This window comes from Zeus faber, assembly GCF_960531495.2.
Source record: "Zeus faber genome assembly, chromosome: 1".
NCBI lineage: Eukaryota > Metazoa > Chordata > Actinopteri > Zeiformes > Zeidae > Zeus > Zeus faber.
In genome coordinates this window covers 32,482,867-32,500,310 of record NC_137193.1, presented here as the reverse complement: position 1 = coordinate 32,500,310, position 17,444 = coordinate 32,482,867, and the positions used below count along the sequence as shown (strand labels likewise).

The following is a 17,444-nucleotide window of genomic DNA, read 5'->3' as shown; positions in this document are numbered from 1 at the left end:
CACCTAATTGTGATATGCCACGCCTCCTGCCGCACCCACTTTTGTCCAATCTGTATGAAAAGCGAATCAGTATGTCACCCATAAACATAAACAACTGCCCCATAAACAACTGCCCCATCAAACTGGGGGCGACTCCTTGCTTACAGTGGCTCACCGACAAACAGAGGTTACCAGGCAAGCCCTGGTAAATTCATATACCGGCGTTAATGGTTAACGATTGATGACTCAGTCAGTCATGGGGGGGCATTGTGAAGGGGACATAGGGCCTTAATTTGAGTTGAGGAACATAGAAATGATCCCCTCTCACAATTTTAGGAAATCAACGATTATACAGTATATCTGTCTTGCAATGGCAACAACAGGTATACAATCCATTTCTACTTTTCTTTTTTCCAATCTATTTTCTTATTTTTCTAATCTGTTGTCTAGGTGCGACATCCCAAACTAAATAAGCTCCACACAACATAGAGTTATAAAGGAAATGGCTGACAGCCATCAAAGTGTGTAGAGTCTACTGTTATTGCTATTGGTCTGTATCTGTACTCTACAACCACATGGCATATCTAACCTATAAGGAACGGGGCTTGGGGGGGGTCCCTACCATGATTACATTTAAAGTCAGTGTCTGCAAATTCCTTGACTTCCTGGTTTTGTTTGTTGCGACTGTGGAGTCGGTTGGATGTCAGGGACAGCAGGGACAGACAAGGCTATCAGCTTTGGTCAAAATAACAGTGCGGCGCAGTCGGCTGATTTGTCTGGCACTTTGGCTGGAGGAGCAGGAAAAAAACCAAAGAGCAGCAGAATGATTGCAAAGGTGAAGCTCTGTAGGTAGGTGTAGGTGAAGCTCTTATTTTTCTTTTGGGTTTTGCCAATGCTTCGGAAGTGTCATCACTTCAGGAAGTGTTTGTTTCATTTTTTTCTTCTTTTCAACAAGAAGATATGACGTTAGCCGAGAACATTGCTGTTGTGCATAACACACATTCCTGGACACCTCTTCACCGGCGTGTGGGAGGTTAATGTCATCAAGGGACAATCATTTTCACAACATTCCAGAACCAGTTGTCCTTAAGCGTTAAACAATGTATCTGCTGACTTCACTGGGAAGATCTCTAGTGGAAACCGACGGGCCACAGACCATCTCGCAGACATTCCTTACGACTCTTGTAAACAGACATTTTTCTTTCATTTTTGCAATCTTGTTGGCATGCCCGTACTGGACAGTACAGTTCCCGACTGCCATCAGAGGTTCCTGGGCACACGTACGCCAGATGAGGCGATAGCTGCAGGCGATGTAGCACAGTGTAAACAGTCTATACGGCTCTGTAAACGGCAACTGTCTTCTTATCCAATGCAGATGGCTTATCTTAATTTCCCATTCAATGCGGCTGATGATGGCCATCTGCTATCATACCACGGGGCAGGGACCTTGAACGTACTGGTAGTCTACTGTGCAGAGCGATGGCTGCTGCGACCCTGCACGTCCGCCGTGGTCCGACGTGTTGACCCGCAAACGATCACACCGGTTGCATCAATCCTGTTCACATGCAAAATATGTCAAAATATGTGTTTTTGGCGTGTGATAACATGGGATTCACTGGTGAAAGCAATGTATGGCACAAGTGAATCCCCTGTGTCTAATTTGTCAGATGCCTTTCACATGTGATATCATGTGACTTTTTCCATAAGGGTGTTGGGGAAAAATGAGGTCTGCAGGAGGGTTGTACCTGCCCTTACAATTGAAATGCTTTGTTTAAGTATAAGTGAATTTAATTTATTTCAGAGCAATAAATGAAAAATGTATTAATTTAAAAAAATATATAATAATAATAATTAAAAAAAAGATAAAATAAAATAAATGCAGGGCTGGGATGTCTTAAAATTTTTATTAAGAAGACTCCAGTATGCTATTCGAGACTAGGCGTCCTGTTTCCTCAGGTCAGCATTTAGCGCTGATTATACAGCAACAGGCTATTCAGGTTCACTGACTCATGATATCACACATTATGGGTCAATTCTATAATACAAATAATGTAATGTCTTTCTCTTCAGTCGTATAAAGCTTAAACAAAATAGATTATCCATTCGGAGAAGCTGTGCTTTATTATTTGTCTCCATGCCTGTTTGAGGGGTTTCCGAAGACAATTTCCGAAATGGAACGGTAAAACCATATATATATCTTTCTGATTTCCTCTGTCCTTGGACCCGGCATCAACTCACCAAGAGAAGTTGTGGTCTGTTGAGACCTCGACCTATATTACAATGTTACTACCATGGCTGATGTTGATAAGGGAAGGCTTCTATAGCGGCGAAATAGGTAAAATAAAGCATATAGAGTGTCTTTACATCCTGGCACCTGCTTCAGTTTTTACCACAAACCACTTGATTGAAACTATAACAAGGTTGAAGGGTTGGTATGAGAACACAATTTATTTTCGTGTATTTTTCATGCCTGGAACACATTATATGGTCATGGTGATTTATACACTTACCGGTATGTCCTAATGCTGCATGGTGAAATTGAATTGGCTCTTATTCGATTTTTTTTTTATATTAACACAAGCACAACCGCCAGCAGCCCCACTGCTTAGTACTGTGTCACCGTAAGAACATTTACCCTTTCACACTCTGCCTAGGGCCTTTTTTCAGTAAATCATTGGAGAAATGCTCCAGGTGAGCCACAAATTGGCTATGATAGAGAGAGAGAGAGAGAGAGAGAGAGAGAGAGAGAAGCTGGTGTGTTCATTAATCATATCATAAGACGTCTCGCAGGAACACAATCTTCCCGGCTTATTTGGTTTGCTGGGAAGGGTCAATCTTCCACAGAACTTGGAGAAAGGTGAATCTCGCTTCCCTCCTTTGCTTGACACAATTCCTCGTTTGTTTGCGCAGTGGAAGCGATTAACCTCACCGCGGCTCCGGGAAAACAAATAGTTTGTGTCAAGCGTTTTTCTTTGGAAGAAGCCGAAAAAACACCTGCACACGCTCACAGCTTTAATCCGACAACAAAATATTAATGCCACAGGCTGATGTTGTTGGAATTGAAATTTCTTCTTGATCAGGTGAACTCATTCGGATGATGAACTGACATTTACAAATGTGGTAAATGTTCCACACTGGTCATTAGATTATCATTACATTTCACTGCATATATGTATGAAAGTATGTATATGTATGTGACAAATAAAAATCTTGAATCTTGAATCTCGGTCATACCTGCAGTTCAGTGAGGTCTGACAGGTGTCTTCTACTGTATCTATTTTGAGTGGTGGTTAATCTGTCATGCCGCGGTGACATCATCCTTGGAAATCAAAAGTTAAACGCAAGTTTAGCCGTGAGCTTGTTGGTTAACTGTTAATATGGAAAATTCTGAAACTGGATTGTTAACTTTTTGCCTCAAATTTGTTCAGAAACAGATTTCGGTGGACTGAAGACGTTACGGAGTAAATACAACACGGAACATGGAACGCATGCTGAAACCACATTGGCTTACATCGCTTCTGAGTTCCTACTGCCGGTGCGAATTCAACCAGAAAAAAAGCCTTTTAAGGTATTTAGTTCTCGGGGGCCCTCTCCAGTTCCTAGTTCCCCTGAGGGAGCCCCCAGAACTGTTTTGTTCGAAAGCGCCTTATGGCTGGTTGAGCCTCCAGGATGCCGTCGGTACCTCTCCGTCAGTGCCTCTCTGTTGGTGCCTCTCCATCCTTACCTCTCCGACGATGCCTACAGCGCATCTGCAATGGGGCGCTCATGCTCCGACAATACCAACCCAGGCGGGATCAGCACGTCAGAAAAGTGTGTTTATTTTAGATGTAGGTTATTTCATTTTACTCCGTTCCTTAACAAAACAAGTTCTGTGCGTAATGGAGACACTTCTCCATCAACCTCCATCAACCCCCATCGACAGTTTGCCTGGAGCGGCAAAATGACTAGAGCCGGCTCTGGAGTAGCACAATCATAATGCAAATATATTGAAAGTCTATTTCTAATAATATGCCACAAAATAAATATAAATACTTATGAGCTAAATAATTTTTTTTTAACAAAATAATCTTACAGATTACCACTTCAAAGTTGCTAAAATACATCCAAACTAGACTTAAATGAGCATAGAAAGTTACACTACAGTACAGCAGAAGGTACAGTAAAGCTGCCCCATCAAATTTCATGGGGAATATTATATATATATATATATATATATATAAATTTATTTATGTATTTATTTTTAATTATAACCCTGGAATACTCTGAATATCACTGAAGTATCACTGAGAGGCTGAAGCATTGCTTATTGAGAACATTTATCGCCTTCCTAACCTTCCATTATAGAGTGAAATCTCCTGTTTTTATCTATCATCCTGATGATGATGAAATTCCAACGCTACAGACGCATTGTATTCGCTACTAAATTTATCTGACATTGTCCAGAAATTTTGGGGCGAGCAACTGTAGCCTTTGGAGGCCTCCCCTGTAAAACAAAAGCCTTCTGCCTTAAAAATAACCCATTTATCAGCATTCCATGATGGCACGGGCAGCCGGCGGATGCGTGCTTCCAATCCCTTTCTCGGGTTTTATCAACTGCGGAAACCCAGGCGACCGCCTGTTGTTTGTCCAGCACTTGCTGAGAGATGAGAAGGGTGGGCGGCTGGGCAGTAGTCAATGTTTGATACAGTAGCTTTGAATAGCTAAGTCACAGACTGTTCAATGGCAAGGTAATGCACCCTGAATGGTCGAGATTTGACCTGTAGTGGAGATGTCAAAGCTGCCATTATCACTAGGGCTGGATTAATTTGGTCATGGGCCCTCCCAACCTGATGTAACAATGAGGGTAAACCAAAGTGGTGTGCAAAGAATAAGCAAATAAAAAAGAAGCATAATAGACAATAAAGACATGGCAGACATTGAGGTAAAAAACAAAGAAACACAACATAAAACAAAGCAAAGAGGCCAATATGACTACAGTCAAGCAACCAATAGGCCCATATGACCCTCGTCAACCGACCAGGCCAATATTATCTCAGTCAACCAACCAGTAGGGTAATATCAGTAAATCAACACACCAATAGGTCTACATGACCCTACTACCTATACAGTAGGCTTTCATGACCCCAGTCAACCAACAATATGACATAATTTACTCTATTCACAGCCCTCTATGATTATCATAACGGCACAAACATAAATACAAAATAATGTATACAAATGTGCTTACCTTTTGTGAGTCTGCATTCTGCTAGAAATTTGACAACTTGCGACCACCCTTCTTAATACTTCTGTTGAATGTTCACACCATGAATCAAAATTTTTTTTTTCCAGCTTGGAGTCTATTTGCAGCATGTATAAGATAAGCAAACATTGCTTTTCTGTGACTCTCCGCACTCTCGTGTTCTGGCGGAAATTCTCCCACACCTGTGCACACCTTGCCGGCCTGCCCTGTTGCATTGGACAACCAATCAACTGTGCACAAATAATTACGGATAAAAATGTAGATGTCTTCAAGCTAATTCCCACCTTCTATTTAGAATTTATTATTTATTATTTAATATTTATTATTTATTTTGAAAGTCTGGTGTACAGTTGTTTTTTACTCAAGTGAACATATTTTTCAGACAGAGTACCTGTTGTCAGTATTGTCAGTATTCACTACATAAACGTTCGCAATGACCCCCTTAAAGTGAAATAACACGGGTCCTCGCTTATCGACTATTTCGCTTAATGACCTGGTCCTCGGAACGGAACGTTTAGTGAGGAGTACCTGTATATTATTATCTTTAAACCTCTATTCCTCAGTTATAAGCTGAGGAAATCTGAAAAAGAGGTGTATACTGAGGTGTACATAATAATAATAATAATAATAATAATAATAATAATGAATATAGCTGCAGGCAGCAATACACAGTGTCCAGAGTAGTCGGCCCCTCATTAAAGTTCAATGTAGTATGGTCTCTGTTCCAGTGTATTTTGTGACTACAGAAGTTCATTTGCTCTGGCCTAGTTAAAGTGTAATTCTATGATCTAGCTGTGTTTGCGGCTTTGGGGTTTACCAAGCCGTAACTAACTCCGGTTATCATTCTGAAGTAGGGCTGCCTGATAATGGTTGAAATGATAATCTCGATTATTTTAGTCAAAATTGTGATCACCATTGTTTATCACAATTATTAATCCATTTGGGGAAACATATTTTTCTATCGCACTTTGTAAATCAACAGAAAATTGCCTTTACAATAATAATATATTTTTATAAACATATAAATAAATAAACTTAAATGCACAAATCTTTGAATCAAAATAGGGCTTGCTTCACATAAATTCAGTCTTCTTAAGGCTTCATGTAAATAACATTACACCCGCAGGTCTTTTGCAAGAAAAAAAAAACTGCCTTTTTCCACAATAATGAACCAATCTTGACCAAACTTGAGCGACGCATTTGGATCTGCCCCAAATACACATTTTATTCACCTTTAGTCTGAGTGCCGCGGATTCATGAGATCCAGACTACTCAGGTCAGTTTTTCATACCGACCCTTAATAATAATAACAATAATAATAATAATAATAATAATAATAATAATATTTTAATTGTTTTTGTTTATTGTGGACATTTTGTTATTATTTCTGACCTACATTGACACAAAGGGCGATTGCATGCACTTAAAGGTCAGTGCACCAGCCAGCCACTATCATGAGGCATATTATGCTCACACTGAATATATAGAGCCGCTGTGGCCACAAGGGCAAGAATGTTGTCTCCTGTAAGTTACCTTCTCAGTCATGGACGGCTGCATTACATGCAAGAGCATCGCAGAGCTCCCGAGAATTACCAATGGTGCCTCACGATCAGGATGCTTGTGAGAGTGAGAAGACACGTTGTCGCTGTTTTTATTCCAACTACGTCGGCTCCCCGTCTCATTGAGGGCTGACCATAAGAATTGTGGTTCGTGGACACGCTCTCTCCCCTTATGTCAAGGAATTGACTCACCCGCCAATCATTCAGGCCGCTACTTCTGCTCTCTTCCCCGCATAACGAGCTCTTCACAGCGGTTGGATTGGGATTTGGGGATACGGTGCCAGCTCAACCATGGAGCAGTCTTCCCAAATGTTTATAAGACTTTTAAAATATTAATATTTTTTATCGACTTTTAATAATAACCTATATTTGTATTGCACCTTTTATACATAACATGCAACTCAAAAGATTAACATTAAAAGAATGCCATCAAATAGCGACAATGAAAACAAAGCAAACAAACAAAATACATTTACAATGTAGAATGATAAAATAATTAAAATAATAACATAAATTAAAAACAGGGTAAGAATAAACTAATGTTGTGATTATTATTATTACTAATAAATAAATAAAGAACAATTAATGGAATTATTATTATTATTAATAATAATAATAATAATAATATCATCATCATCATCATAATCATAATCTACATCATTAATATTATAATAATCACAATAATCGTAATAATATATAGTGAATGAAAGTATGCTGATCTCATTCTTTGGCCATTATGTCCATTGTACCAAAAACTTCATTCCCCTGTGACATTTGTTGTCACAGATTAGTCACAGGAAGCAAATGCCAAAAACACATTCACCGCTATTTATGTAGTTTAAGAAACAGGCAGGGCAAATAAAAAGTTAAATGTACTGTATTGTGTTCATTCTTTACTCAATGAAAAGCTTTGGCTATCACATGTATTTATAGTCGGCACTTTTAGGGTTTGAAGGCACAGGTTTCCTTTTTTTGTTTACTATTTCTAAGATTCAGATGTGGATATTCCAAACAAGATCATGATATTGAGAAAAAAACACTCGTACTACTTCTTACTACATAAAGCCACCCCAAACAGTCAAATCATATAGATTACCACTTTAAAGGGATAGAGGGCAGATGCTTCTCTTCGAGTGATATTATTACCTGTATCTTTATCTAACAGATGACAAGCCCAAGTGACATGGGGCTGATTAAAAAGGCATTCAACCACCTGGATAACAGCGACTCAGTGTTAAAGACTTTTGTGATTAATAAATAAGAGGTTGCTACTATAAAATCCTAATTTGTGAATGAAGGGTGGGACAAAGAGACTAGACTGAATGCTAGATACAGGTTGACATTGTTTGTCTGACTATTCCCCCTTGATACCCAACGATTGTTCAGATAGAGAACAGTTGAGATGAGAATTCTGCAGAAGAGAAACTGATTTACAGTGGGAATTGATATACCTGCTTTTGTCGGTTTACTTCCAAATAGCAAACCAAAGGACTTATTCCTTTTACATCACACACTACAGGTTTGATATCAAGTTGGGCATTCATGAGATTACTGAATTCAGTGTAAAATAAAGCTAAAGGAGAAACAAAACAACCAGTTGTTTGTTTTTACCTTTCTTTAATTTGCTGAACAGGGGATCTGCGGTTAAGTTTCATTACATACCTGTAGTATTAGAGAACTGACGAAACATTATGAATAAATGAAACGGTTTAGGGTTCTACTTGTTCCTTTTTTTTCTTTTACTAGTGCACTTAGCGCTTGAGAGTTTTGTCTACGTTTTGATGGGATGCCTTAACAACCCACAAGGTGGCGGAACAATGTACCGCCCATCATCCTCCTCCTCCTCCCCCCCCCCCCCAAAAATGTTGCCGCACCCGTGATGCAATTCAGTAAAGGACCACAGGAGATCAGAGTCGTCCAACTTTTGTTGAAATCAAAAGAAAGAAGAGAGTTTCCGACAGAGAAAAGTGTGGTTTATGTTAAGTCTGTTGATTTTGAGGTTTCTTTTTTTCATTGTTTATTATTACTTTTATTTTATATTGCGAATTTGTTGTCGTTAATTGTATATTTTGTGACGGTTTTTCTGGTTTATTTTATTGTTAATTGTTAATTTTAGGTTGATTGTATATTGAATTTTTTTTTCTATATTCTATTAAATGTTTAGGTTTACTGTGCATTTCCAAAATGTTCTGTTTTTAGCCAATTCTTAGGTTAAATTTTTTATCTTTTTTTTATCTTTAATGTTATTGCATTTTTACATGAGCTGCTGTGACATGGCAATTTCTGTCAGACATAAATACAAGTATACCGATAAAAGTTGTATCTGAATATTTAGGACTTGTAGTTCTTTTAAGTTTCATCATAAATCCTGAATAACGCGCTCACAAGGACGGCGGGGCTCGTGGACCGGCAGGTGAGGAAGTCTGGCAGAAAAGCGCATGCGCGAAGGTAATCGTTCTGACGCGGGGGTATGTTGCATTTCCGTCAACCCCCCAAAAAAATCGGCAATTCCGAGTCGGTGATCTCCCCTCCCGAGCGAAACACGTCCCATTGCTTCTATTCAGGAAAACGCCCGGAAAAAATAAATGCGTGTTTACTTGGCAAACTTCTGAATTCTACAAGCTCCAAAACGTATGTTAAGGTAACGTTCAAAAAGCACAGTCGTTTAGATCGAAGTTAGACGTGTGTTGTGAATAAAAAAACAAAAACATGCGATGGCAACTTTGTTGACCGTTAAAGATGTGTGCCGCCGGGGGCTGTCACAGCGGCTCTGTTATCTCGGGAACCGAGCGAACCACCTCGAAATTGCGACCCGGAACTCAGCCTCACGCGGCACTATCCGAGGAGATGGGCGGAGTTTCCCCAATTATCATTTTCAATGGAACGCAGCGTCCAACTGTGCACACCTTTCGATAAGCAAACTGCGAATAAACAAGTGTTTACGGCCATGGCGGTAGATGCCGCTGAAACGCCGCTGTAACTATTGCGCAGTAATTCAATCTTCTTTCTCAGTCTGTCCCTTGAGTTGGTAGCGCTTCGTGTAACAGCGCAGAGCTACTTCCGGCTTGTTTGCCAAGAGCAATAGTGATGAAAGGTTCGAGTGTTTTGTGCGATTCGTCTCTCGACGAGTCAATTCGTAAAAAGGAGCCGTTCGATTTTCCGGTTCTTCGTTCATTTGACTCGCACGGTATACTGCACAAGTGACCGAGGGTGGACTTCTGGTGATCGACGGATGAAATTTAAGAGTCGGTTCGACTCTGTTAGACTCTAATAATAAAAATAAAAATAAAAGGTTATACAATTCTGCCAAAAAAAAAAGTGAATCACAAAAATATTTAACATTATGTCAAAACAACATTTATTTTCGATGGAATGTGAAATGCACTGGAGGGGGCCAAGCTTTCCCACTTTCAACGGACACGTTTTGTGAGGCGAACAGTAGACGCATGCATAACGCCGCCGGAGGGGAGTGTTCGACTGTCGATTTCGGATTCGGTGTCGATCGACTCAGCCCGACTGCCGATGCGTTTCAAATATTCGTTCGCTGGGGACGACTCGCTCGTGAGGCTTTACGTCACCGCACGAAACCGGATAAGGCTAAACGGAGGTGTACCGCAACTTTGTTTTTTGACTCCTCTTACACATTTTCCTGGGGGAAAAAACATCCTGTGAGCGCAGTAAGGGTGAGTCTCCTTCATTTCTATCGGTTCTTTTTGGAGGGGGTGGCTGCTGCAGGTTTGCGACGGCTACTTTGGCTAACAGCAGCTAGCGCTGTGTACACGAATAACCACCTGTTGCTTGCTCTCCAGTGAGGATTAGCTCTGTGCTTTATTTAACTGGGCCGTTCGTTATAGATTGTTGACGTTTGAAAAGAAGACATTTTGCCGTACGTCCCTACTGGTTGAAACTTGGCGAGACAGTCAAACGTCCAGATCATTTTTCATCCTCTACCTGCGTGCTGGGTCTGGTTGCTGCTCATGTCAAGGCCCAGGCAGGTAAACCCCGTGTCTTGATCGTGGCCTATTAAGTGTTTGCGCTCAGCAGTAGTTCTGAATGGAATCCCAATTAGCGTCGGATAGGAAGTCAAATCTTTGTTTGCGATGCATGACACTACCAGACCAGAACCAGACCAATACGACACTACCAGACCAGAACTAGACCAGTACAACACTACCAGATCAGAACCAGACCGGTATGACAATACCTGACCAGTATGACAATACCAGACCAGTATGACACTACCAGACCAGGTTCTGACCATATCTTTATAGTCAGTACTTTTAGGATTTGTAGTCGCACATTTCCCCTTTTTGTTCATGTCTTCGGGGAAACTCACACCAATTGGGATTGTTTACCACATTAAGCCTTAAAAAATATGCTAAAGCAGCCATGGTGAATTTGATAAAGCAGTGTAGCTAGCTGGTCACTTTAGTGAGAAAGGAAAAACAATTTAGAGGTTATGCAATCTCAATGTTACAAAAGAAATAAGTCTAAACAATTAATTTGTTTACATTTTGTTCTCTGGTGTGAAGAAGCGTTGCTCATCTGCACAGCATTCCATTGCATTTTGGAGAATGCCCTTGTGCTTGTTTGAACATGTACCGGATACCTTTTGTGGCCGACTGGTAGTGGTAAAACGCCCTGTACTGTAGCACAGCACAGCATAGCGAGAGGTAAGACCTAGAATAAGTGTCTGTTTTCATTCATCTTCTCTTCCAAACACAGACAACATTTTAATCAGCTCACTTGTTTTATGATGCCTTATGATGTATGTAAATCAAACTGAATCCCTCTATTGACACAGAGCTTAAAATCTGTCATCAACAACAACTAGTCCAGTGTCTTTGTAGCAAAACGTTTTTCAAGTAAAAAAAGTTTTTGATAGGGCAAAGAGCATAATATTTCGATGTGGATTTTTCCTGAAGGCAGATCACAACAGAACATGGAAAACAAAATATTTACCTCATTACCCAGAAGCAAGTATTTTAATACAAAAATTGCATCTGCTTTGCACTCAGCTATGCACTGCTCACAACGTAAGTTCAAAACAAAAAGGAACTAACTGTAGAGCCTTCAGACGTTGTCAGGCTTTACCGTTCTGTTAGCGGGGCCCTTGCTGTCTGGGTGTTGATAGCGGCTCATTGAGAGCCAGTGCAGTCGATTTCTAAACAAACCCCAACTTGCTTCTTTGTTTAGGGAATGCCAAGCCTGCAAATTGAACAGCACAATGGCTGATTGTGCCCCGCTCTCAACCCTGCCGTGTTCTGCTCATTTGTGCTCTGGGAGGTCTTAATGAGCTGCTCGGCCGGCTACAGTGAATAAGCACTACTGTCTTAATGTATATGTAGGGAATATAAAGACATCATATTAAAACAAAATCCTCTGTTATGGAACATTTTCCTGGCTTATCTCTCTCCTCCTATGTGTAACATGAACTGTGCAGTAATTCTGCTAGTTTTTCCCAGCACTTGGTACTTGATTCCGCTTATCGGTTTTTATTAAAAAAATATTTAGAACATGTCTATTAAGAGCCTATACTATTTGTGTTGTCTGAAGTGTATTTTATTTTGTTGTGTAGACCTTGTGTTGGGCTATATACTTGATAGCATTTTTCCTTGACGGCAGTGTCCTCTGAATGCTCTTAAGTGAGTGTTTTCACTGCTTTGTATTTAAATGTTTCACACAATCACCTTACACTAGGTCATAGGCCACCTTCAGAGTGCATTTCTATACAAATTTTGTACATTTAAGGAGGCTTTAAATGATTTGTTTTTGAAAACCATTATACAATCATAGTACTGTCTCCATTCAAATATTCCAGAGAAGACAAAATATATACATGAAGATATAGCAAAATAAAAAATTATGGAATACAAAGGCCAATGCTGACAATTGAAATTGAAATAAATACCAAAGAGAAAAGCATCACCTTTTCACTCTTAACACTAGTGACATTCCAATTGGATCTTCTTACCAAACCAGAATGTCTGGCTGTCATCTCGTCTAGCGTTCCATTCGTTATGCTTTGCTTTAGTTTTCTTATGTTGAAGCACAAAGGCATGAACTGTGTGTGTGTGTGTGTGTGTGTGTGTGTGTGTGTGTGTGTGTGTGTGTGTGTGTGTGTGTGTGTGTGTGTGTGTGTGTGTGTGTGTGTGTGTGTGTGTGTGTGTGTGTGTGTGTGTGTGTGTGTGTTCACCGCGGAGTTGAGCTCATCACTGTCATTAGGCCTGTCGCGATAATTACTATATCGACTTATCGTACGATATACGGATATGACCTCCATCATTGCAAATGTGTGTTTGATTACATGGCAGTGGGGGGAAAAAACCTTTTTATCACGGTGCGGGGAGTGACGCCGCTAACTGACATCGAAAACTCCTTATCTGTTGGAGTTTTCACAGTAACCTTGATGATAAACCCCCGACTGAGTCAAATTTTTTTCATGACTCGCTGCCGCTGTACAGATGGTGCGTTCAAGTCACGCAGGAATTTATAACCAAAACGACTTGCTGCTTTCTGCTGCTCGTAACATGAATCTCTCTTTATAACCATGGGGGTGGTAGCTCAGGAGGTAGAGCTGGTGGTCTAGTAATCCAAAGGTTGCTGGTTCGATCCCAGGCTCCTCCTGCTAGTATGCTGTAGTGTCCTTGAGCAAGACACTTAACCCCTAATTGCTCCTGATGGCTGCGTCCGTCGGTCTTTGAACAATTGTAAGTCGCTTTGGATAAAAGCGTCTGCTAAATGACTAAATGTAATGTAATGTAACTCCTCTACTTCTATTTGAATGTATGGATAAATATATTTGGAAATGGCTTTGAACACAAGTGTCAGCTAAATGACGTAATGTAGCCAAAATGTTGTACGTTTCAAAGTTAATAAAAACATGTTATGGAAGCAATAATGTCACAATTAACAAATACATAAGGTAAACCATTTTACAAATGAATGTAACTGAATAACGCAAAAAAAAAAAATAATGCTGAAACACATTTTGCTTTGACATGTCGCACTGCTTCTGTCCTCTCGTCTGCTGCTCTCAGCTCACATTACAATGTCTGAATATTCTTAAGAATTAAAAGTTAATTGATATTTGAAATTGTGTGCTTGCATTTTTATACTGTTATGTTATCATTATATCAGTGGCAAAAAATGGTCCTAAAATGACTATAGTTTATCGCAATTATTTCTGGGACAATATATCGGCCAACAAAATAAGTTATCGTAACAGGCCTATCCATCATTACCGCCAAAAAAAATTATATATATATATATATATATAATTTTTTTTTTTTTTTTTGTATTACATTTTTTTTGCTAGTGAAAGTTACAAGAGGACATGAAATATAAACACAATCGTTGTTTAGATATTGTCATTGACTGTCTTCCATCCTATGTTCAACGGCTTCTGGACAAACGACTTTTCTGTTGCTCCACTCATCACTTTAGATTTACGCACCCAGCACAGGTAGGGGGGCAGGCAGTCCATTAAACATGTGGGAAATTTTTTTGTGTGTGTCCGATTTATTCTTTTGGGCTGTACCCAATTTAGTCAGTCAATTCAGATTTGGTTGTTCAATGCAAAAGGAGCGTACGGTTCAATGTGCGTCCCCGTTCCTCCGAATAAAAGAACTGTAAACACACAGTTTTAGTTGCATTATTTGGAGGCAGCATTAATCCATCCATTTGGGCCACAACTCTCCACGAAAATATATTTATGATTCCCATTATTTATAATTCCTCATTGAAATGTTATCCCTGTACATTTTTGTAAGCTTCTGTCTGTTTCATCCTATTATTGTAATGCACTGGGGGGGCGGATGAAAACAGTCCCCGCCCCCGTCGGTAAACCTCAGTACTGCGGTCATACGCTGCTTTTTACCGCAGTAAGAAAAAAATCATACCGTCACAGCCCTATGTGTGTGTATTAACCATGAGGCTTGAGAACTATATTGTGGGATCATGGTCTCACAGTTTTCACCTCTTTAGTTTACTCAGTTATGAGTGTGTCCACAAAGCGGTGCCCTTAAACTCCCTACTCTGTTTGCTTTTCCTGCCTGCTCGCACTAGTGAGACAGCAGCCTTCCTAGCAGAGGCTGGAAGTGGCCTGGGCCCGAATGCAGCGCTTGGAAATTTGAGAGAGAATAGAGCTACCATTGTGCTGACCACTGTGTAGTGAATTATTTCTCAGGAGAACTGTGCATCAACTTTTCTCTCGTTTAATTTACAGGCTGGAATCTGTAGAATGGACTGGAGTGAGGGAAACAAATAAACAATTTAAAATGTAATGAATGCCCCTATGAGGAGTAGAAGTAGTATTTCCTGGAATAAATACTGCATTTCCCATGTGATCCATTGTGATGCTCAACAGTAACTTTTAAATGTGGTTGCCAGGCTGGCAACCAGGCATCAGCTTTTGGTTGCCGAAACTCAAAATATGGTTGCCATTTTTAGTCACCTTTTATTTGGTGTATTTAAGATAGGATGCAGTTATACATCAGCTTAATAATGAAAATGTGACGTAAAATAATGTTTAAAAGCTTAATTAGTGGCCGAGCAAAATTATTTGTAGTTTGTGTTCTGTCTTATACTTTACAGAATTTGAATCTCTAGAGTGGAAGAAACGCAACTTGGCTGTTGGACTTTTAATTAATATTATCGGCACCAATGAGAAAATGCCCGGTGTATCAGATTACCAATCCACCCCTGAGGCAATCTGTCCCCACCGGGGATGCAACGGTACATGGTATGTTATCGAACTATTCAGTACGCCCCTATGGTTCAATACGTGCGCGTGAACCATGTTAAGTTCACTGGACACATTGGTGTGGAGCCACGCAGCATTTCTCTGTTTGTGTTGTATAATGTTTTGTGTTGTATTGTTTGTTTCAGTTGCCATCTTCTGCCACCGGAAAAACTTTCCCCCTCCATTTAAGCGAGAGCCTCACCTCCTCCCTTGCCTTTTTTTTAATTCCTCGCTGGTGCCCTAGCTGAAAACTAGAGCACCCAGTGTCACGTCAGGTGTACAAAGCAAAGGCACTGGTCTGACTGTGAGGCTTTATTTCAATAAGTTATTTTACTCTTGTTATTAATGTTTAAAGAATACTGTTTATACCTGTTATACACAAAAATAACTAACTATAGTTGTGGCAGTTTCGCCTACCGCAGGCCACCCAAGTGGCGTTTTCAGGGACTTCCAGCACAGAGACACGGACAACAGGGTTTCAGACACACAGCTTATTGTAGAGAGCGGGCCAGGTGGATAAGCCCAGGAGCAGATGGAGATGTGTCATGACCAAGGCTACTCTCCTGAGTGTGTGTGTGGGGATGGGGGTTTTACTTGTTGCTCATGAGACCAATCAATGAGCAACAGGTATGCAGCATCTCTGATCCTGGGCCCCAATTACCTCGACCCAGGATAGGTTCTGGCTGCTCAAACCACACCATCCCCACACCCCATGTGAAATGTTTTTAAGATATTATATATAGATATATATATCATGCGAGACTGGCAACCGAATCGGTTTAGTTATTAGACCAGCGCTTCACCTCCGCTTCTTCCTCTTATTAATAGCAGCAATGTATTTATAGAGTATTTCTTATTCCAGCGATAAAACGCGTTGTATTCAAGCCAGAAGCGGCTGTGGGAAAAATAAACAATGAACGCTAAACTCACGAACTAATCCAACTACATCAAGAAACACTCCAAATGTGAATGAAATGGAAAGCAAAGTGTTGAAAATTAAAGCAAAGATTCACTTACCTATTAAATGTAGATTCATTCCAGAATATTGTAGTTTCAGTTGAAAGTCTGGAGAGTGCTGCTTTCGGTAGCACATCGTAGACTGAATGAAGACGGACTTGATGTGAATGGACAAATTGACTGATGCCCCGCTGACGTGACGCTCTTGGTGTGAATTGGGGGTCCGACCTCCCTGACATTCGCCCAAATGTCACATGATTGGTTGCCTGACGGTTGAACAGCACAATTCAACTTTCTTTTCTGGTTAATATCCTCAATGTAGTGTTATGAATACACTTCTAATTGAGGCTATTGACACGGATGGAACACTATAAGTGGGCCTATATGAGGCTCCTTGCAGATATTGAGCATGGCCCGTGTGTGTATTGGAGCCAGAGACTTGCTAAACCAGTTGGACTGAGCTGTTGCTGACTGGGCACTGGGCTGTTGCTTACTGTCTCCTGTCCTTAATAAAGTAACCAACAGTGGAAAAAGCTAGGCTTTTTTATCAACCCAAGGAGCCTACTTAGGTAAGTATTAACACATATTCAGATCCCACTGATGTGACCTCAAGGATATGTCAGTACGAGAAAGATGTTTGACGATACGAGGCATTTTAACGGCTTTTAGGGTGATGTTGACATTGCTAAATCCAGCTTTGTCCTTCCTGTGTTTATATTTCAGATCTATTGCTATCAGTGTGTAGCAGTGGTGTTTAGCTGGAACAAGGGATAACACAGCAAAATTGTTGTTCAGCACTGCTGGGGAACTTTCAGGAGACCCATGATTTACAGCAGACGTAAGTTGATTAAATGAGAAAATAGAATGTAGGATGCAGTAATGATAATGAAATAGAATGACCAAAACCAGTGCACATGCTAGAATGTGCCATATTGTTGGACATGTACTGTACTGAATTAGGATT

The 17,444-nt window shown here is 40.3% G+C and overlaps 1 protein-coding gene across 1 annotated transcript in view; it reads left to right on the top strand.

The window, feature by feature from the left end:
• The first annotated feature begins 10,347 nt into the window (after window positions 1–10,347).
• Window positions 10,348–17,444, top strand: part of phactr4a (phosphatase and actin regulator 4a) — a 45,468-nt gene continuing 38,371 nt past the window's right edge. The window contains exon 1 of the mRNA XM_080023809.1: window positions 10,348–10,463. The gene's annotated coding sequence lies outside the window, so the exon portion shown is untranslated. The remainder of the gene's footprint in view (window positions 10,464–17,444) is intronic.